Source organism: Rhodamnia argentea, chromosome 10 (genome assembly GCF_020921035.1).
Source record: "Rhodamnia argentea isolate NSW1041297 chromosome 10, ASM2092103v1, whole genome shotgun sequence".
In the NCBI taxonomy this organism is placed as follows: Eukaryota; Viridiplantae; Streptophyta; class Magnoliopsida; order Myrtales; family Myrtaceae; genus Rhodamnia; species Rhodamnia argentea.
The window spans coordinates 6,704,426-6,728,258 of NC_063159.1; the positions used below are offsets into that span (position 1 = coordinate 6,704,426).

At 38.3% G+C, this 23,833-nt stretch overlaps 1 protein-coding gene and 1 pseudogene across 1 annotated transcript in view; both read left to right on the forward strand.

Moving 5' to 3' along the window:
- LOC115728237 (mannan endo-1,4-beta-mannosidase 6) overlaps positions 1 to 23,833 on the forward strand; it is a 44,396-nt gene that overhangs the window by 16,700 nt on the left and 3,863 nt on the right. The gene's annotated exons all lie outside the window — the stretch shown is intronic.
- Positions 18,447 to 23,427, forward strand: LOC115732955 (annotated as a pseudogene).

Consider the following 23,833-nt stretch of genomic DNA (forward strand, 5'->3'; position numbering starts at 1 on the left):
GTCTTCAGTTTTGGTTCGAGATCCTCCATTGCAATATCCTTTTCCGTCTGACGCTGAATTTATTTATAAAATAGTAACTCTAGTTTATCAATGCACTTATTTCTTTAAATGCCGCTGGTCCACATGGAGACATTTTGCTAGTCGATTATGACTAGCCGCCAATTGCAGTAATAGAAGTGCCCAGGTCCAATTCTTCCAATTACAGAAGTTTACTTTTGCGAATTTCCATCGAGGAGAAGTGTCTGCGTCGAATTGTCATTAACAGTCTCCCATAGCTGTGATCGAGAGAACAATCACGATATTTTGGGACAGAGATTTTAGGAGGTTGTTTAACTATTCGTGGAAACTACTGGCGCAGGAATCCTGAGTTTGCAAACCCAAATCTGGTGAGTAAACAAGACACCAAATCCACTAGAGAGTACAGAGAACTGTAGTGACTTCTGGGGTTGGAAAGGAACAAGGGAACAAAGAAAAATTGGAATAAAGCGAAACGGAGAAGCAAAACTTGGTACCGATGCATAGTCGTCGCTGCAATTAGAGAAGAATGGGAAGAAGTCAACCGCAATGAGTAACCATAAATCTCAAGGAAGAGAAAAAAAAAAAAATCCATAAGAATACCCTAGAATACTTGCAGCAGCCGATGGAACTAAACGATGCAAAGCTTTCTTGAGATTTCCATTTTTCTAATTTAAAGCCCCTCTCGTAAGCGATGGTTCAAATCAATAATGTATGAGTTCGATTGAATCCAACCACTATTTGTGCTAAAATTAACACGATTATGCTACCTTTTCCTTTGATTTTCTCATTTTTTTTTTAGTTTTTATAGGTAGTATGGAGCTATAAAAAAAGAAAAAAATAACTAGCAGTTAGACATGACAAATGTTGTATGATGGATGATAATATTAAATAAACATTTGTTATTAAGCATACCCAATGTTGCTGGTGATTAAGAAATGTCCAATTAAAGTAAAGCAAGTTAAATGATTTTATCGGTTATAAATGAAAATGTATGCAAAAGGCACCTTAGCTGCTCAAAGAATGCAGATCACTTTCAATCTCACTTGATGGAAAGTAGTTTTGCTCTGTAAATCTCATAAAATCGATGATAAACCTTCTAAAGTTGATTTTAGTTTTTTTTTTTGATGACCCGGGGACGCCGGCGCGGGTAAACCTGGGGGCAACACGTGTAGCCACCACCACGTGCCACGTAGTCACCCTGCGCGCCCGGGATTTGAACACTGACCTTTTGCGAGGGGGAAGGGGCATGCGCCACCGGGTGGTGGTAGTTGATTTTAGTTTTTATCTTTACTAAAGTTTTTTTTATGACAAAAAAAAAAAAAAAAAGAAAGAAGCCATTGATATATCAGAATGATACTCGTAAGTAACACAGAATTTCATCAAATGTTTATTTTCAAACATTGATATTTATTTTCAAACGTTGATATTTCATCCTCGATTCAACATTTTCAACTATTAGTTATTCATTGGAAATCTATTCTTTTCATTTTCAATTGCAGAAATTATTAAAGTTTCAATATCATTGAACGAAGAACTCTTTTCCACCGTTTTTCTCAAAAATGCAACAGAAGTTTAAAAAGCATATTAAAATTACAAAGATCTGTCGCATAATTTAGTAAGTGAATCTAAACTATTAAGGATAAGGAAGATTTGATTTGACATTCAAATATGCCAGAGATCTTTGTAATTTTAATATTAAATCGTAGGTGGATAATGTTGAAATCTAATTATAATTTGACGTTCACTTTTATACAGAAATGCCGTATTTTGGCAATTTCTTCCTAGGGGAGTTTGAAATATGGGGACGGAAAGTATATATTCCTTACTTTGTCAAAAGTATGTTTAAAAGATTTCACTTCACTGCCAATAAATTTTAAAATGATTTTATTTGTAACTTTACATCAATTAGCTTATAAAACGAAATACATATAGTAAAACCATTCAAATAACGAGATTACATTAAAGAGGAGTGATATCTGTAAATTGAATTTTTTGTAACTTTATTGATTTATAGTTCACAATTGGAGTAGTTTTGTTTGGACATGATACAATGTGTGTCTTATAGTCATACCGTTTAGGTTATTATCAAAGATCGAGCATCTTTCTGCAAGTTTAAGAAAAGCATGAAAAGAAGCATGAAACACCTAAGTTTTAATGAAAATTACACGTACACATGCATATATGTAATGCATAACTTCAATTTAATTACAGTAAATGTTCAAGCGAAAGATATTTTTTTTATGTCAATCCGTTTCTGCCTCCTCCTAGTAGCTACTCCACGAAGAGGCCGAGCTCCAACGAGAATCTCCTTCGAGTCCTCAACTTGGAGATGCAGTGCGTCGAGGAAACCGTCGGCCACAATCGGGTGAGTTAAAACAAGGATGAAATTCTTGTAGGCAAATGATCAAGCCTCATTTATTTTTTGCAGACAACTGGGCTTTTATTTTTCTATCAAGGATCATGCCGTTAAATACGCCTTGGCCCCTATTTTTTATGCGAAACTGTGTAGGATGTGCTAGCTTGCTAGGGGAGAAAAACTACTATGCTGATTTTTGAATTCCCTCTTCTTGAGAAACTCTCCATCTGCACGGAGAAGCCGACCAATCTCCTTTTGCTGCAAAAAATACAATTCAAATAATAATTGCAAAAAAAAAAATGATATGGAGGGTGTTGCGGAAAACGCCAATAGATGTACAAATTCAAGTGCGAGATAGCAAGGATTAAATTAAAATAAAAACACATGACACGATATACATGGAAAACCCAAAACGGGAAAAATCATGAGGAGAAAATGGGGGTTTTACTATATTCAATAAAAGAATACAAGCGTATAATCAAATATCTAAATATATGATAAGAAGAAAGTGAAAAACAAAGGGTTTCGGGATAAAAGTAAAAAGCTCTAGAGCATAAACAAAAGCAAGTGTTATAATGTGACATGCAAGATATTTTTTTTTATAGCCCCATCTAAAAAAAATCCTAAAACAAAGTAAATGGTCTAAAATAACCTTATCGCTAATTTGAAAGTCAAAATATAGCAAATCTCCATCTTGACTTTAAATTTTCAGAAGAGCATTCTATCAAACGCCACAAGGCCTCTCTCCCTCACCTCCAAAAGTGACCACACAAAGGCCACCCGCCAAACAGCGGAATTGACAATGCACACCCCTAAGCCTATGCAAGGGTACTCAATGTTGGAAACAAAGGATAAACCGCCATCAATACTGCCTAAATAACTCAAATGGCAAAAATGCCAATCAAGTCCAAACAATGCTTGAACTTGGTCAAAAGAATTGGTTTAGTCAATATATCTGCTGGATTATATGTTGTAGGTGCTTTCTTAACTTTTATTGTATCCTTAGGGACCTCATCATGCACAAAGTGATAATGAATATCGATATGTTTCGTTCTTTCATGATACATGGCATTCTTAGTCAACTGGATCGCACTTTGGTTATCACAAAAGATAATGGAGGCTCCTTCTTGCATCACTCCAAGTTTTGTAACCAAACGATTCAACCAAAGATCTTCTTTTATTGCTTCCGTTGCTGCCATGTACTCTACTTCGGTGGTAAATACAACAAGCGTATCTTGTAAAGTTGCTCTCCAACTAACTGCGGTACCAACAAACGTAAAAACATAACGAGATCACTTGCATAGTCAGAATCAACGAAGCTAACAATTGAATGCCCTATGTCACAACCTCTATCAAAGATCAAACCAACATTTGAGGTACCTTGTGTATACCGAAGAATCCACTCCACTACTTGCCAGTGAGTTTTACCCGGATTTGCCATATATCTACTCACAACACTAACCGTCCGAGAAATGTCTAGACGAGCGCATAACATAGCATACATAAGACTACCTACAGCACTAGAATATGGAACTCGAGATATCTCATCTTCCTCTTCTTTGGTTTTAGGCGATAAAGAAGCATAAAGTCTAAAGTGCGATGCCAAAGGAGTACTTATCGGTTTAGCATTCTTCATGCTGAAACATTCAAGTACTTTCTCAATGTGCCCCTTCTGCGAAAGATATAACTTTCCAACTTGTCAATCTCTGTGAATCAAGATATCTAGAATTTTTCGGCAGCTCCAAAACCCTTTATATCAAATTTCCTTCTAAGTAACTTCTTTAACAATTGTATCTTCGACATATCCTTCAGTGCAATAAGAATGTCATCCACATACAATAGCAAAGAAATAAAAGAACCATCATGCAATCTCTTATAGTACGCACATTTGTCACGCGCATTTCGTGGGTAGTCATGATTTAACATAAAGCTATCAAACCTCTTATACCATCATCGTGGAGATGCTTGAGACCATAAAAGGAGCGTTTCAACCTGCAAACATGATCTTCCTTACCCTCAACAATGAATCTCTAGGGTTGAGACATATAGATTGGCTCCTCAACCTCGCTCATTTATTCATTTTTCTCTCCGATTTGACACTAAATAAGTGATCGCACTCCATTTCATCCCTCTTGCCTTCTCCCTCTCCCTCTCCCTCTCGCTCTCGGTTTTTTGCTCTCGTTCTCTCCGTTTCTTCATTTTCGTTGAAGCTCAAGCTTTGATGGCGCTACACCATTTGTTGATGCGTCTCTCGTCGATGGAGGGCAATGTCCATCGCCTTGGCTCGTTATTTCTCACGGGGCCACTCGTATGGGTATGATCATCTTTATATTCTAACCTTTGCAACTCAATGATGATTAGATGGAAATCATTTTGGATAGCTGCACTAAAAAGGGCCAAACGCCGGGGGGGAGGGGGAAGGAGAGACCGAGGTAATGAAAAACGAAAGAAGAAATAGAGAATGAGATAGCGAACAACAAGAAATAGTTGCGGATATCCGCGAAGAGAAGGGAGAACAAGAAGACAAAAAAAAAACAGATTCCGCACAAATGGGTGGGTGAAGATGACGATATTGGTATAGAGTAGCAGATATTTTGTTTCCTCATCTAAGATGGGTTTAATTTGGGAAATATTGATGTTCTGACCGTTTTTGAATATAGGAGGCATGGCTGACTTGGATCTCGGATGCTTGGACTTCTTGGTAGAATGTTTTTGACCTTGTCTTTTGTGTGATAAAACTTGATCGACTATGTTCCTTTCTAGTTATTACTAATTGCAATTTTCAGAAATTTGGCGGAATGGGAATGTGTGATTTGCTCGCCCATACAAATAAATCCTAGAATCCTTAAATCAAGCTTCCAATAAATAAAATTATCTATGTGTGATTGTCACTCAATTAAGAGTTCTCATAAAGAAATATTATGATAATATCTTTGTGATTGTTTAACAATCAATTTAACTTAGAAACGCAATCAAAAATAGACAATTAACCTTTAGTTGGGGAAATTTAATATGCTAAATTAAGCTAGAATAAGACTAATTTATATCAAGTCAAGATACTCGTTTCATTCTACCTCTATCACGAATCCTACTTCTATTAGAATGAAGATGCATATTAAGTACAAAAGGCATTGAGATATATATTTTTATAGTAATCCCTCAAAGCATAAATCAAAGTCTTTTCAACAAAGTATGATAACTTTGTTTCCTCCAAAATTAAGTATATTTTTTCAACAATCTCCCCTTATTTTGATGGAGACAAAACCTTTCAAGCATTGTTAACCTTTAAAAATATTTTGATAAAAAAGATACTTGTGTAAAAAGTTTTAAACATTTAAAGAGAACACAAGTGATAGATAATCTTACTGCGGTGCCTCTGCTTGTATCTTCTTCACATCATTAATAAAAACAAGTGTAATGTATGCACCCAAAAGACCCACAAATTTATTTAATGATGCAGCTTCTAGTATATAAGTATGTTGCACAACAACCAGAAAAAGATCATCCGGCAAATAACCACCTAAAAGTCATTCAAAACAACTAAAATGAACTAAAGTTCTTTGGAGAGACTTTAGGATGGTGGTGCCAGGATGAGGGCTTGAAGGTTGTGATGTTGAATGGGACTCGAACAAGATTGAAGTTTGAGAGCTCATTTAGCCTCAAGTCAAAGACTTGAGTCAGATTCTTCAACTCCTTGGTCCTTAGCCAAGACCAACTGATTTTGATTGAACTGGACCACATTTGCTGACACCCGATCTTGGGCCTTGTTGATAGCTTCTCGGAGAAGCGCCCGGCTTGATCATCAAGATTGCCTTCAACCTTTACAATGTTACCCTCCTTGTCTATCCACCCTTCTGAGGTTGCAGTATTAATCTTATTCTTTATTGGTACGGTTCACGTAAGTTGCCCCTCATCACTCTCCATCGGCAACACGTAGGACGTATGCCCTAGAGAGTGACGAATCGTTGCTTGCATGCATCGTACATCCCACACGTTGGAGCAGTGCATGGTTACATGGGGGCAGAATAACAGAAAAACAAATAAATGAGCGTGGATTTTCACGCTCCGTCTTTTTCTTCCCTCTCGCTTCTCACTCTTATTTTTCTCTCTCTCTCTCTCTTTCTCCATTTTTGCTGTACCTCAATCTCCGATGGCGCTGCGCCATTTGTCGCTGCATCTCCCGTCGATGCATGTCCATCGCCTTGGCTCGTTGTTTCTCGCGGGACTGCTCATATGGGTAAGATCATCGTTATATTTTGACCTTTTGCAACTGAATGCTGATTAGATGGAAATCGTCTTGGACAGACACCCTAAAAAGGGAGAAACGAGGGGGTGGGGTGAGGGGGAGAGATCGAGGGAACGAAAGACGAAAGAAGAAATATAGAATAAGATGGCGAACCACAAGAAGTAGTTGCAGATTTCCGCTCCGCGAAGGGGAGGACAGGAAGACAAAAAAGAAACAGAAGCCGCACAAATGCGTGGATGAAGATGAAGATACTGGTATAGAATAGTAGACGCTTTGTTTCCTCATCTAAAAAGGGTTTATGTTGGGAAATATGAATGTTTTGATTGTTTTGAATGTAGAAACCATGGGTGACTTGGATCTCGGGGGCATGTAATTCTTGGTACCTTGTTTTTGACCTTTTGACTTTTGTGTGGTAAAACGTGATCGACTCTATTTCTTTCTAATAATTGCTGATTCATGAGGGCTTTGAGAACAGTGATGATGAAGGTAGTGAATGATGTCCTCTTTTATGGACATAGAATTGCGTTTCTTTGCTTTAGATTGTTTGACAATGGAAAAAATTGTGCGAAACTATTCTTCATATGCGATCTTTACATCAATCAATGTTGTTTTGAGAGACATTTATGGTCATTTTCATGCGAAATTTCTCTATTGGTTTCTTGTACTAAAAAATGAGTATTTGTGTATGGACTTCTCTCATCTAGAAGTTGCAAAGCCAAGCGAGTCGAGTGCTGGTGAGGCAGAAGCACTTAGAAAACAAGAAAATGAAGAAGGCGGGAAGAATAATCAATCAGCCCTTAGAGGCTTTTTAAGGAAGTCAATGAATTCCATAGTAGCCGGGAATGTCATATTTGGGTTTAAAACTTGCTAAACTTCTTCGAGCTGTTAGTAGAACACACACACACATATACATACATACTTCTTATCACTTCACCATATGAATATTTTGCATTATTTGACATCCCAAATTTTAGGGTCCATTCGGGTGTCGAGACGGGCAAGCTACGATGGAAGTTATAGACATTGGGAGCAAAAATAGCTCACCAATCGTGGAAAATACTACCTACATGCGAGTCATGATTAGTTCTAGTGCTCGGATATGTAAAATGCTACGGGCGGTCATGATTAGTATCTTCCTATGGCAAGCAACTCCAATGCACGAATAAATTGATCCTGAATTAGACTATGGTAGTTTATCCCGAAAACTTCGTACCCGGACACATGTTAGCCGCGGATTGATTGATCACCCTCGATTGTGCAATAAAGCGTTTGGGGTTATGAGCCGTGGATTGATCACCCTCGGTTATGTTCCGATTGGATGATTAGGTTTAGGAATGGGTGATTCCGACCCCAAACTAAATTTGAAGTAAAAAGGGCTCGTTCCTAGTAATAACGGGGCTCGACCAGGACATGCCATGTGACACGCCTGGCCGTGTCAATCACGGCACTTGGCCGTGACATGCATGGCACAAGGCCATGTCCGGCGATGCTCCGGTCATGCGTAATGGCGGCCCGGCCATGCCTCTAGCATGGTTCGGTTAAAGGCAAACCATAGACAACTCATCATAAGCTTGATCCGACTCCGAACACAAGAAATACTTAGTAATCTTAAGAGAAATAAATAGACCAACCCTTAGATGACACTTGGCACCATAGGACCAACCCTTAAATAACACATGGTTCATAAGTTTCCCGACACCTCATAGGCACAAACTTCGAAAAAGGTATGTTTGACTAGGTCAACTATAATCATTACTAGAACCTTTGAAAAGTCAACTTTTACCAAGTCAAACTTTGAAAAGTCAAAGCATGCATCCCTAGATGATAAAAACGAGCATGCATCCCTAGATTATAAGATCAAACACGCATCCTTAGGAAGAAGCTTTGAAAAGTCAAACTTCATAATTATTGTGAAAAATCAAAGCACGACTTCCAAACTAGATTTTTGTTAATTTAATAAAATACTCGGGGAAAATTGTAGAATGTTCTAGCACATTAATAGAATGCCCAAATTACCATTAGCGATAGTTTAGTTAATTCAGTAGTGCTAGAAATAGAAATAATTAGAAAATTGGTTCTGCTAATTACTAAATTAATATTAAAATAACTCATCATAGGCAACCAATGGCCACCGACCTTGGGGTAGGTCGGCGCCAATGGCGCCCACATAAAGGCCAATTTAAATGACCAATTTTCCATTATAGTGAATTAAAACCCTAAGTAAAAATCTAGAAAATGCACATAAAAATAAATAAAATGGAATATTCTAGAGAGGGCCACCTCACTTGGGCATATGGCATAAGGAGAATCACCTAGGTTCTACATTAGACAAGTTTTCTTATAGGCTTACTAGACTAGGTGAATGTCATGAGATAATTGGACCAAATAGACCAATAAGATGTTGCCCCATATTTGCTTCATAAATAAAGGAGATTATGTGGCAATAAGTAGGAATAAGGAGATGATACGTGTAAAGGGGCTACTTGGAGGATAAGTCAAAAATTAAAAAAAAATGATCAGTAAATTAGAAAATTAAGGCTATAAATTGGCAAGGGGTCCCCATTTGGTTCCCCACATTTTCGCCACTCTCTCTCTCTCTCTCCCTCTCCCTATATGTAAGTGGATTTCTAAATTTATGCTAGGGTGAAGGCTATGTCGACTTATGATCTTGCATGAATGAATCTTGGTTTGCATGTTCTTTTCATATGATGGTCAAGGACTAAGTGCTACACAACGACGGGAGTCTCGTGGGAGCCACCTCTAGAACCTTAGACCAATGATATAATATGACACAATATGATATGCCTCGTTCATGGGCGATTATATGCATCTTGACTATGAGATTTAGTATGGGCCAAATCGAATAGAACGATTTGAAGTACGCAATCGAGTCATGTTCGGGTTGCCCTAAGGGATGCCTTGGTAATTTGAATGTGCATACCAAAATGCCTCACTCGAGAAAAGAATGGGTGAGCTGTCGCGACCTAAAAAATTCGGAAAAATTTTTGGGCTAATGGATTATGGTTAATTATTTAACCAACCTAACTCGGACTCTCCAGTCCATACCAATCGCAACTTGAGGTTCATTGATTAACAAGCAATGTATTTTAATTTTGGAGCCGCCACTAATCATTTATGGTAGGTATTAGAAACCTAAATAAAATAGCGGGAGAACTATTTTATTCCTACGAACGAGTTAAAGTGGGGACTTGATTGATTACTCTAACGCCCTTTGGTACATTTTATTTCATGAAAATCATTTGGGGTATATTAATTGATTTTAACCTAACTCACTAAAAAGGTTATCATGCGGGTGAAATCATTATGAATATCGAGTCAATATAATCAAGGGAGCATGGCACAGATGGTTCTTTTTTAATTTCCGATTTTAATGAATGCATGAGAGACTACACTATATGAATGGCATGAATTAAATGCAAGACTAAACTAGATTACATGCAAACTAAATGAATGCACAAGTAGGACCATGATTAAATTAAATACGTGACACGGGTATTAATTAAAACGAAGACATGCAATTCTAATATGCAATTTAAACTAAATGCAACCTAGTATGACATGGTAAGAAATAATGACATGGCAAAGATGCGTGGCATGGATGACATGGCTGTATGGAGGATGACATGGCATGTTGCGGGAAGGATGACTGGGATGAATGATTTTTTTATATTTTCGGATGAATTAATTTCCTAAAATAAATTATGCCAAAATTTTATCTTGTTATTTTAGAGTTTACATTGACCTAAACCTATATATTGAAGATATATTTTTTAACATAATATTTATTTAAACATGATTTCTATTCTAGATGCAATCTAACCTAATATTTACAAAGGATTGATTGAATTATCTACATGATGCTATTATTAAAGATATGATTTTAAATATGGAAAATGGATGAATGAATTTTTTGAATTTTGAGATTACATCATGCGACGGTATATTGTAAAAGATCGACAACCAAGATTCAATATTTGGGAAGGTGAATATGTAATCATTCAATCGAAGTGGATATATCAATCAAATTTTGGAATATTGCGAATATTTGAGTCAATTTTATTTAATCTTACGATCACGATTAAACCCAAATCCTTGCCTATGTATTCCATCAATAATCAAGATGACGTTTCGTGTTGACGTTGCGGATTAGGAAGAAAATTTTCCTAACCACCTATTTTGAAAAATATCCACTTCGTGCATATTCGGTATGAATAAATCAAAAATAAGCAGTGAATATTCAAGCGCAGATGGAAAACCTTGTTTGAAATTTTCTATTTGGATTCGAACATTGCAGCCCAGATTTGCGTGGCGAACGGCTAGGGATCACGTGTGCTTGACAATGATAGATCGGCGGGTATTTTATTGGCTGATTTGGAATGGTCTAATGTCGTTTGACGATAACCGATCTCCTGCTTTGTTCTTGTCATATGTGGACAATGGATCTCACGTTGACTTTTTCTTCCGTGAAGACGTGGTGTGTGATGAATGGTGGCTGGGGATCTCTGAGGTGGTGGAAGGAACCATCATTGGCCAAGAGACCTCTGTGGCGTGTTCTTCTCTTGCCTTTCCGTGAACGATGAGCGAAATTTTTCCCCTACGTCATGACATTGTATATATAGGCATGGATTGGGTTTCTTGCCTATTCTTTCCTATTTTCATTCAAGGACTATTCTGTATCTCTCGATATTATTGAACAATTGGCTCATTTATCCTTTAAGATTTGAAATATTATAATATCTAGATTAATTGCCCCAACCAATAATTTTAATGATTAATTGCTTCTCGTCCTTAAATGCAATGTAATGCATGAATGCTAAATTAATGATAAAAATGATTTAATTATTTTTTGTGAAGCTAAAACTAATCCTCTTTTTTTTATACAAGATAAATGATTTAAGAAAAATCAAAATTTAGGTGTTAAATGAGCCCATGAGAAGCATGGGACGTACATGAAAGAATGGAAAGTTGCATGCTTACCTACAAAAGAGTTATATGGTCGAATGGCTTGACGGGATCTTGATTGACCTATATTTATTTACTAGTTGCTTGATCCTTGAGTTTGATCTTTAGCTAGCCTCCTATTGTAAATTTAGATTTTCACTTACTGAGAAGTTATTCTCACCCTTTTACCTTTCAGATTTGTAGGTATGCCTACTAATTCACCACCTCGTTTTGGTTTGGTCATATCCGTCGAGATAACTCACACCGATGTAATAGATGTTGAGGAAGATATTACCTACCGTCATTTTCTTTCTACCGTATATGTGGAGGAGGGAATCGGTTTTTGGGTCCCTCATCATTTCATGGCGTGGTACCTACTCCGTGGTGAAGAACTTATAGGTCCATTAAGGGAATTTGAGGGACCAACGAGCCCTAGCAATAGTGGGAGACAACCGTAAAGCATGAAGAAGCTTGGAAAGACGTGTCTTTTGGATGAAGATAGTCATAGTATGAAGGGCAAGCTTTTGGAAGCATCCACGCCACTAGAGGAGTTAGGCGTAACCTTGCCCTATAACTAATATGATGTATGCAGAAGTATATATTATAGTGAAGTAATGTAATGATAAAAGTTATGTTAACATAGTAGTGAGTTGCTCATGTTATATTACGAGTTTGTTATAAATCACTTGTGTGCAATAACTAAATATTTAAATTGGTGGGACAATTCGAGATCAACGCGCCTAGGACATCGTAAGACCTCACTCGCCAACACCTAGGCCTTAGGGCCAAGACTGGCTTTAGCCCCAATAGGCATGAATTCTTTCACGGGATATCACCGGGGTCTAAGTCGGGGGCATTACACATTGTTTTTAGATTTCCATCTCACTTCACCTTTGGAATAAAACTATTAGTTGTCTCATCCTTCCATCTACTCATTCAGACAGAAAGAAATTTTGCCATCTCATAGTGAAAAAGAACCTTACTAATATTACTAGTGTCTAGGTATAGTTCTCTATATTTAATTGATATATCTTGATATGTTGTTTGGCCTTGACACATCTGATGACATTGAGGAGTTGGAAGATCAAGCAAATTCAAGTTATGCGGTTTAAGTGAAAACTTTGAAAACCATTGTTTTAGGCTTTGCCCAATGAAACACTCAAATCTGAGTCGCTTGGTGCACATATCTTATTTTATTTGTTTGATGTCATAATTGAATGTTGAGTACATGAAGGACCTTTTTCTTTCCTGTTTAATCTAAGAATCTACTCCATTGACCTTTTCAAAAGAGTGCTAGTTTTAGGGAAAGAAGAATGAGGACAAATAATTTCAATTTCAGTTTACAGAATGTTTTAACATTCATATTTTTTTACTTTCATGAAGATTGACATAAATTCATGTTCCCTGCAAAAAAATTATATGGTTAGATGACTTGAGCTACCGAATCAACTTGTCATATGAGAAAACAAGAGAACTCATCTCAAAAAGGAGTGGTTTAAGTTGATTGATAGACATCATGTAGTTATACCACAATTTTTTTCTTCCATCCGCATTAGCAATGGTTTTGAGGGCCAATCCATGTCATTCTATACATAAACTTTACTCTTTATGGTGTTTGGAGCACGAAGCTAAAGTCCGACACTTCACTTTGGGAGATCACCAAGAGGGAACTCAAGTCCGAGCCCGTCAACATATCCAGTTGGATCCACTTTCACTCAAAAGCTTAAGCCAATGAGTTATAAGCCAACTTAGATATATTAACTGCTCCACACCGCATTAATTCTCCAATGTATAACTTATTTAACATAACTCACACATTCATCCTAACAATCTCCCCATCACGTGTGAACTCCAGTGTTAGGTTTAATTTCCCTTAATCCGAGTATCTTTTTGCACCAACTTATCTCAAATTAAATCCCCCTCACATGTGAGCTCCAGTGTTAGGTTTGCTCTCCCTTAATCCAAGTATCCTTCCGCACCAACTTATCTTAACTTGAATCTCCATTGACGTCCATCGGGCCTGCGTTGCTACACATCACAACACCCACCAGCCCGGAAATCACGTTGGCACCGGATTCCTTCCATGAGATATATTCACCAAACACCGATACATATTGGGAGTGGGCCACCAATCAACCATTGGCTCCGATATCATTTGTTGGGAGCACGGAGCGGAAGTCCGATACTTCACTTTGGGAGATCGCTAAGTGGGAGCTCAAGTCCAAGCCCATCAACATATTGAGTTGAACCAACTTTCACTCAAAAGCTTAAACCAATGAGTTATGGGCCAACTTGGATATATTAACTGCTCCATCACCACATTAATTCTCTAATAAGTGACTTCTCTAGCACAACTCACATGTGCATCCTAACATACGGAACCCGCACATGGAGGATTAATGATGCCAATCGAGTAACAAGTTCTTTCTTCGTAAAAGTTGTCTCTTTTAGGACATTTTAGCTGCTAAAGCAACTTTGCATATGCAAGATGGTGTCATGTTGTATATGTTAGGATTTAGTCTGGAAGATTGGTTTATTCAATTTGTCGGATTTTAGTTGCTAAAGTAGGTAGAATAACCTTTTTTTCTTATGGTTTTTTGTAAATGAATGCAAATTGCAACCAAAGGGCGACCCTTACTTTGGGAGAACACCAAAGTGGAAGCTCGATTTTATATGACCCGTCAACATATTCAATTGCCGACTAACCCATAACCTTTAAACACCTTAGTCAATGGTCATGGGACAACTTGAATAACAAAATTGGCGTGATTTTACACCACATTAATTCTCCAATATGGGACTTTTGAAGACATGAAAGTGTGTATTTTTAGCATGCACAACTCCAAACTTGGATTATTACGATGATGCTAATCGAATGTGATACAAGTTCTTTTATATTCTTAATCAAGTTGTCTCTTTTAGGACATTTTGCTGCCAAAGCAACTTTGCATATGCAAAATATCTTGCTCTATGTATGTTAGGATTTCGTATCGAAGATTGTTTTGTACAATTTGTGTAGTGCATTGAAAAATGCATAAAGCAATTGTAGCCTATCGAATATATGTTGATTCTTTGTTATTTGGTTTTTCCTATTATGAATGCAAATTGCAGCTTAAAGGGGTCACCATGACATGATCTTGGGTGGAACTTGTTTTCCAGTGTTTGATTGAGCTCAATTACTTATATGACCTCGAATTGCCCTTCCAGGTGCGATCCCATATCTTTAAACACCTTGCATGGCATGGGACGTCGAATAATAGAATTGAACTAAATTTACTCCCGAAGTTCTCGCGCATGGACTTTTGAAGACATGAAAGTGTGCTCTTTTTTCCACAACTCCAAACTTGTAAAATGATGAATTCGCAACAAGTATGGGATCGATCTCATATATTCTTGATCTAGATTCTATGATTTGCAATAGTAGCGATGTGGGATTATCTTGCTCTAGCTACTACGGTGTGCGAAAACTCATATGAGCTCTTCATCGCAATGGCTTGTGTAGTACATTGAAAAATGCCACTTTGAAAGATATTTTCCGCTTTGTCGGACATATGTTGACTCTTTGTTATTTTCTTTTTCCTACTATGTTCACTTGAAACGCTTGCAAGTCTAAGGGCACCCAATGAGATTATAAAGCCTTCCCAAGAACTTCTTGGGACTAGGGAGTTTGATTGTGACAAACTTCCCTTAAAGGCACAATTGCCCTTCCCGTGTTCGATCACCATTCTTTCGAGCACCGTTGTGGCCCCAGAATGCGGTCGAAGGTCGACTATAGGAAGTTGAACTAAAATTGGCCGATCGGGCGAGTCAGGTGCGCCTCTTTGCAAGATATTGTCCGCTTTGGACACTCTCTTTCACTGGTTTTGTTTGAAAATGAGGAATTCGTAGTAAATATGGGATGATCTTACAAGTTGTTCATCTTGCAAGTCTAAGGGGCACCTAAGGCTTATAATGCATTCCCAAGACCTCCTCCTAGATAATGTGGGACTAGGGAGGAGTTGTGACATCATCTCTTTCTTAGCACCGTCTGTTGTCTCGCTACTCTAATACGCTTTACAGTCAATTAAATTTGTACCCGGTATGTTGCGGTTCAAGCGCAATTGCGCCGCCACATCTTCTCGATTTGCCAACAAGAAGTGAAAAGAAATCACGCAGCGCTTTCCCCGACCCTAACAAAGTCCGGAAATGCTCTTGGTTTTGGGCTATTCCGAGGGGGTCATAGGTTAGTTTCGGGTTTTTTTTTCAATATGTAGCTAGTGTCCTATGTGAGACATGAAACACGGATCAACGGGAGTTTCATTTGCAGAATCATTCTGCTCAAAAAACCAAACCGAATCTCTCGCTCGATCCCGCTCATACATGTTGGAAAACTATAACTCTTGACTCTCATGGCGAGACATGAGCGAGGCACGATCCATTTCGGTGAGGCAGGTCGGGGCCGTAAATAGGCCCATAGTGCATATATCATTTGAAAAGTACGTTTTGTACGTTTAGCTTAATTAATGTAGATGGCAATTAAGTTAATATATTAACATTCACATTAACCCTCTTTGATAGATGTAAATAGATTTAGGCTCTATTCATTTCGCAAAATACAACTTTTGAGAAAAATTTTTGAATTTTTGACGTTTGACTCACAAAAAACAAATGAGTCAATAAAAACATTTCTACTCATGGAAAAACACCTTCAAAATAGGATAAAATGATTTCCCATCCTCCACTCCTTTCACATTTTTTCTAATTTTTTATTTTATTTTTATGTCTTTTATTTTCTTTTACTTTCTTCTTCAATTAGTCACGCCCAAGGATCGGTCACCAGTGAGCTTGAGCAAGGTCTCCCATCGCTTCACTAAATCTGGGAGGCTCGAGCTCAACAACCTATAGCGAGGCTCGACCTCTCTTGCGACAGGTCGCCAGGTATCCTTGTGGTCGGCGATCGACAAAAGAAGAAGGGAAAAGAAAAAAAAAAAAAGGAAAAAATTCAAATTTTGAATATAAAAATAAAAATAAAAATAAAATACATAAGAATAAAAATTATCAAAAGGAGGGTATGGAAAAAAAAAAATCAAATCCGATTTTCCATACTGAATGGTGAAAAACATTTTTTAGTTCACTTCATGTTTTAGCCAAACACCAAAAAATATTGTTATTTTCTACAAAAGGAATAGAGCCTTAGACACAGTACTACAAGTATATTATAATTTCAGTGTTTTTCTCTCTTTTATATTTGAGTTGTCATGAATATGTTAAACTTATGTACAATTTCCATCTTTTTTGTAACTTATTGCTTAAAACAATTTCGAAAGAGTGACAAATAAAGAAATTTTATATGAAAATGAAATGATGGAGTTTCGATATAACTTGTGATATTAAGACGATAGATGTAAATACATTTAGATACAATGTCATAAGAGAATAGTTTCAAATAACTTGAAAATTGCTTCCGCCATTTTGTCCCCTTTGCCTTAGGTCATTGAGTTTGGACCCAATAAGTTGTTGATCCAAACGGCCAAGTGCTCAATAATGGCTTAATAAAGTGGGACTAACATATGTGGGGACAACACTAGATGTAGGTAAAGTACGCAAATGTTCGACTATATTTTAGGTTTCGATCCTATCAACTCGTTGCAAAAAGTAATGGAAATTCGCAGCAAACACAAGAATTTACGTGGTTTCCCAAAGGATCTGATTTATCCGAAATCCCTTTAATCCCTTAACAAATGGGCTAGATGAGATAAAGTTCACTAACTAACGTAGAAAGGTTTGACAGCCGCTCTACCTCATACTCTCTCAATCTTTTGAGACTTGTTTCATCCTAAATATATATAGCGAAACCCTACATCGCACAAATTACAAAATTGCCCACATAGCCTAAAATATTTAACTTTCCCATAGAAATCTTTCTATGATTGAACATAAAATCGCCCTCGCGGCTCGGGAGCGCTGCCCCGTGACCCGTGTCCGGTGTGAGCCCCAAATCAAGCGGTCCCGGGGAGCGGGACCCCAGCTATCTAGTTGTTAGGGGCCAATCGAACCAAGTGCTCAATAATCTCTTGAATAAAATGGATTGGACAAGACGTCTAACGTCTGTATGTGCACTAACATAGGTGGGGACAGACACTGCCGATGCTCAAAACATTTTGGAACACCGAGGTCGAGCCTAACTTTTGTTATCCAAACACGGCAATTTGAAGACCTATGATACCCATGGTTTGTCAATTTCGAAGGGTTAGCAAGGTATCGGCACGAGCCGAAGAAGGGTTTTTAATAATATTTTGCACTGAGCACATTGTGCGCCAATTTAAAAGGAGCACATTAGTAGTCACAAGCATAGTTAAAGCAACGGGAGCTATTATATAAATGAGAATAATCACCCAATGGCTATAATGACTTTCGCGAATTGCTAACATCAATCGAGATCGATCGGATTGAAGCTCTAGCATCTGACTGAAATTGGGCCATTGTACGTATCCCTATCAAGACAGCTGTTGGCCAAAGTGTTGATGTATTTGATTGATTATCTTCATTGGTGATTAGAGAGGGAAGAACCTGAACGCGGAATTCCATCGTTCATTTTATTGGATGGTCTCTTGTGGAAACTTGTTGTAATTAATGAATTTCGCCATTTGGTTTAGCTCCACTAATGTCCTTTTTTGTCTTTCGTTGAACTGCAGATTACCTTTCCAGATCTTCATGAGTTCAAGAATTGCTGTAGTATCTGTGGTTTCCTGTGAATCAGGAAACAAGAACTGTCTCTACCTCTGGATTTTGTTCAGCTTGCTTCCTAAGTTTCTCGGCACTGCTTTGGCATACGTGAATTTCCTGTTGATTAAAAACATTGACAGAGTGCTTCTGCAGTTTATGACCTTAGGATAATTGGAAAGACCGACATGTAGCCGCTTTGGAAACATCTCTGGCTGATTATTGTTTTGTTAGCACTGTATACAAGTGACAGTATGGTTTATTCTCAGTCATCTGGTTCGACCAACAGCCAGAGATGCATGCCATTCCCTAGCAAGCTTACTTTTACCTTTGAATTCTCATGATGCCGTTGTTACGGATCACATGGAATTTGATTTGTCTGATGTGTTTGGTCCTGCACCGGTCCAACCCTCCTTGGAGGTGAGTGTCGATGAAAACTCTGTATCTGGTGCAGATGTGAACAAACTCGTCTATGACTATCCAGTTGTCATATATAGCAGGTCGCATTCTCTGGTCGGTCCCTCCTCTTGTGTCAATCAAACATTGAGGCTGAGTATGCTCACTCTAAGCGAAAGTGATGAGTCAACGGATTTTGTGGAGTGTTTTAACGGAGAGACCATCAAGGAAATTCAAGAGTCCATGACTGATGCCAGAGTGAATAAGAAACTTGACACACTTGAAAATCCCTTTATGTCTTGAAGATTTTGAGGCTCTTGAAGGTTGTAGGCGGAGGTGCATTTGCAAAAATCTTGCAAGTGAGGAAAAAGGGCACTACTGATATATATGCAATGAAGGCAATGAGAAAGGACAAAATCATGGAGAAGAATCATGCTGAGTACATGAAAGCAGAGAGAGACATTTTAACCAAAAGTGATCACCCATTCATTGTCCGGCTTAGATATTCTTTCCAGGTACTTCCACCGTCCTACCTTTATAATCATAATAGGTCGTAGTATCACTGAAGCTTTAAATGTCTTTGCTATGTCTGTAATTCAGTCTTATAACTGAAATTGCTTTTCACATGCAATCGCAGACCAAATACAGGCTTTATCTTGTATTGGACTTTATAAATGGGGGCCATCTTTTTTCCAGGTCTATCATCATGGCCTTTTCAGGTTTGCCTTCCAAAGCTTTGTGTGATTTATAAAGTGTGTAATTGCGTTGACTTCATAGTAGGAATTGTTTCAGAGAGGATTTGGCACGTATCTACGCTGCTGAAATTGTTTCTGCAGTGGCTCATCTTCATGCAAATGGCATAATGCATAGGGATCTCAAGCCAGAAAATATCCTCCTGGATGCTGAAGGCCATGTACTCTCTCTCTCACTCTCTGGGGCTTTCAGATTGTTTTCTGTTTCTGATCATAGACGGGCACTCCCAACCCCTCGCTTTTTAGGATTTCTAGAGACTTGATATACGATTTTTTGCGATTAGGTTGCCTTGACTGATTTTGGCCTAGCAAAGCAACTTGAGGAGAATGGAAGATCTAATGCCTTGTGTGAAACACTAGTATATATGGCGCCAGAAATTGTCCTTGGAAAGGGGCATGATAAAGCTGCGGACTGGTGGAGTGTGTGTGTACTGTAATTTGAAATGCTTACCGGAAAGGTTGGCATTCCTGCTATTTGTTTTACTTGCTTTGCTGGGTATAATTTGTTCCAATTTTGATGGAGACACCATTGCTGGACCTCACCCATGCTGGTCTTAATGAATTTGCTCAATGGTTCCCCATCGTAATAGCTGAGCTGTTGTTTTGGTTACATGATGAATACAATATGGTTGATCTTCTGTGAAGACTAAAGCATCGCTAGATATCTGTTTGGCCATGCTATTTAAACGAGTTAAATTTTGTTTACAATGTTAGGAGTGATGACGATTAATTATCCTACAGCTTCATCTTTCTTCCTGAAAATAGCTCGATGTGTTTATGACGAGATATCTGTTATATACTTCGTTCACAGCAACCTAAGTTTCGTAGCTCTCTTGTTAGTCACTTACAACGGGTGATTTATGTACTTACTACATACAGTTACGAGGTTAGCAGTCTTTTTATTTGACAGGATACTTGAATATATAGTTCTATGCAGCATACACATAAAATTCTAATAAGCTAATGTCTTGTTCGTTTCAATTCATTTATGCAGCCTCCTTTTATTGGTGGAAACTGCGAAAAGATTCAACAGAAGATAGTCAAGGACAAAATGAAGCTACCAAATTTTCTTTCCAGTGAAGCCCATTCGCTGTTGGAAGGAGTAAGTCTGAGGGAATTCCTGTTATGTATTCTTGCTTATCAGCATTGCATGTGTATATATATTATGTGCATTCCTTCTATTGTCTTTGTAAGTACTAATTATCTTCTGTTTAAATTTGTGCGAATGATTCTAATCGATCTACAGAGCGAGTTTACCCCTTGTTATGTAGTTAAAAAAGCACATGCATATCCTGAGTGGTTGGAGCCTTTTTGGCAACCTTAGCATTTCTGGATGTGCTAATTAAACAGAAATGGCCTCATCTTGATGATTGTGTTTGAACGAAGGTTGACTATAGGATTGACGACATATTCTGAGAACATCTGCATACGATTTCCTTAGGCAGCTTATCGTTATCTGCTATTTGTGTTTTTCTTTTCTGAATCATCTCTTATCTATTGAGATAGTAATCAAACAGTCTCTAGTTGACTCGCTAGCCCCCGTAGCTACCCTCTGTTTTGCATGATGAAAAAGTATGACATGAGCTAACCTGATCATGAAAACCTATCTCTTTTTCTCCGACATAATTAATCTCTCAATCCATTAGAGAACTTAAGATGTTAAGATATGCTGCAGCTGCTACAGAAAGACCCCAGCAAGCGCCTGGGCAGTGGACCTAATGGGACTGCGGACATCAAAAACAACAAATGGTTCAAGACGATCAACTGGAGGAAACTCGAGGCGCGGGAGATCAAGCCCAGTTTTCTTCCAGAAGTCGCTGGAAAGCAGTGCATTGCCAATTTCGAAACAAAAAAAAATGTACCGACATGCCCATAGCAGATTCTCCCGCTACCAGTCCCACCGCCGCAGGAAAACCCCTTCATAGGCTTTACTTATGTGAGGCCACCCACTACAAAAAACAAGGATTTGCGGTTTTGACGAAAATTGACAATTGTGCTAAACCGATTTGGAAATTAGGACGAAAAATGTTGGTTGGTCGTAAATTTGGCGAATAGTTGTGCTATTGATTTTGTTTTATGTGGCTAATTAGCGAATAATATTTTGCGACTAATTATTGTGGAATTAGGCGAAACTTGTTGTATTAGACAAAAAAATGTCGTCACTATTTGATTTGGCATTTTCTGTTGTGATTTAGTGACGAAAATAATTTTTGTTGTAATTTTGGTGTTGTACTATTTTTTGTGGAAATTCTGACCCTGATTTTAATTTTGGGAAATTTGTTTTATTGCAAATTGTATTTGTCATTTTTTGGAATGTTTGTGAAGGAGTTTTTTTTTGTGTTTTTTTTATGGCATGGGGGTGGGGAGTCTTGGTGGCAGCGGGTCGAGGGAGTCCCCGGGCTGAGGTGGTGGCGACGGGGCTGGCGAGCTGGACGGTGGCGGGGGGTGGGTTGCTGGGAGGGTGGCGGGGGTAGTCGGGGTGCCGGGACAGGAGAGGGGAGAGACCGCGGATGGGATGGGGTCGGGGGCTCGGGCTCGGGGCGACGGCTGGAGGGATGGCTGAGCTGTGGGCATCGTGGCCTGGTTGTGGGGAAGGGGGTGGGGTGGGGTCGACGACGGCTCGCGGGGCTGTGGGCGAGCGGCGGCCGCACGGCGGGGTGCGCGAGGGGGTGGTGGTCGCTGGAGGCTGGCGTTGGTTGGGAGGCTGCCGAGAGAAGAAGAAGAAGAAGACGAAGAAGATGATGCTGGGGAGGAAGGTTTGTTCGCCCAGAGGAGGAGGAGAAGGTGGTGGGGGGGAGGAAGGACGGAGAGAAGGTGGGGGAGGTTGCCGATGGAAGAAGAAGAGAAGAAGAAGAAGATGATGAACAAGGGGGAGGGGGCCTGTTCGCCCAGGGACGGAGAGAGAAGGTGAGTGGGGGAGAGAGAAGGACGGGAGAGAAGGTGAGTGGGGTTGGTGGGGAATTGTGCTGTGGGAGTGGAATGATGAAAGGGGCGGAGAGTTTATAGAATGGGATTAGGCGGGAGGGAGAGTGGGAATCTTAAATTTCAAAGCTCCCTAAAAATTTGGACGAAATAAGTTGCTAATTAGCGCAAACACATATTTCGTCGCTAATTTAAAAAAAATTTTGCGACGGATGAATTGTGAATTTGGAAATTCTATAATTTGTATAAATTAAATAAAAAAAATTGGCGACGAAAAATAATTTCGTACTATTTCAGAATAAATTAATATTTGCGCGAATAACATTTTAGTTTAAGTGAGATGATTAAAATTCTCATTTGAAGTTGTGATATAATTAAATAAAAAAAAAAATTGCACAAAATAATTTGTGCTAATTTCCAGATAATTAAATAAATTTGTGGAATAACATTTGTGAAATTTAGTACTTGTTTTTTATTAATATTGATTTTTTTTTTATTTTTTATTGGGAAATAATGATCGTGTTATTTTAATATTTTTTTGTTATTTTTATTCTAGTGTATTTGCGAGAAAAATTGTATTGGTACTTTTAATAAGAATTTGTGGAGGGCGTTGTGTTGGCGAACCCATTTTGTGAGGATGGACAATATTATTTGGCCATTTTGTATTGCATTTTTGGGCCTTTTGGTATTAGACAAAATTTTTGTCGTATTTTGGTATTGAAAAATTTCTTGGTTTTTGGATTGCCACGAAGTTTTTTTGATTTTTGGTTTTTGAGGGAATATTTTGTTTATAGCTTTTTGTTTTTGGAAATTATTTTTTGAATTTTGGTAACCAGTTTTTGTAGTGACCAGCTTCTTTCCTTCAACAAAACAAGTAGTTCTCGTATGTGAATCTTGTTTATAGCCTCTTTTCCTGTTAAAGCTTGCTCATTGAAGAATGCTGCTGGTGTTTTAGTATTATTTTACGACGTTCTTTCCTGTTGGCAAGTTGATGGAGACATGAGGATGGTCAGTTGTTAATCAACCTCAAAGGCAACAGTGCTTGCCTTGTGGCTTGTTACGACTTTTGAACACGTTGGGTTTGTCTGGCATGGTTTTGTTCAATTGGCGTGGCTGATGGCTTCCAAGTAGTGCTTGATCTATATGTAACATCGTCAACTTCGTGTTACAATTCTTCTAACTAGTTTCTATGATGTTTGTTTTGCGAGTCATTGATACGTGGTGCAGCCAATGCCTGGAATGTCTTTTTTCCTTGCAAAAACCCTGCAAAACTTCAAGTCTGTAATGATATCGTCTTGTCTTCACGTGAAATTGGGTTCTGTCAGTAACGAATTCTGTAAAAAGCGGAAAAGAAATGAAAAGTTTCGAAAAAGGCTTTCGAAATGCCTCGAAAATTTGAAGAGATGACAACAAGAACCGAGTTTCATCCCTCCAAGTTGTAGGGTTGACTACGTTGATTATTGGGTCTAATAATTAGTT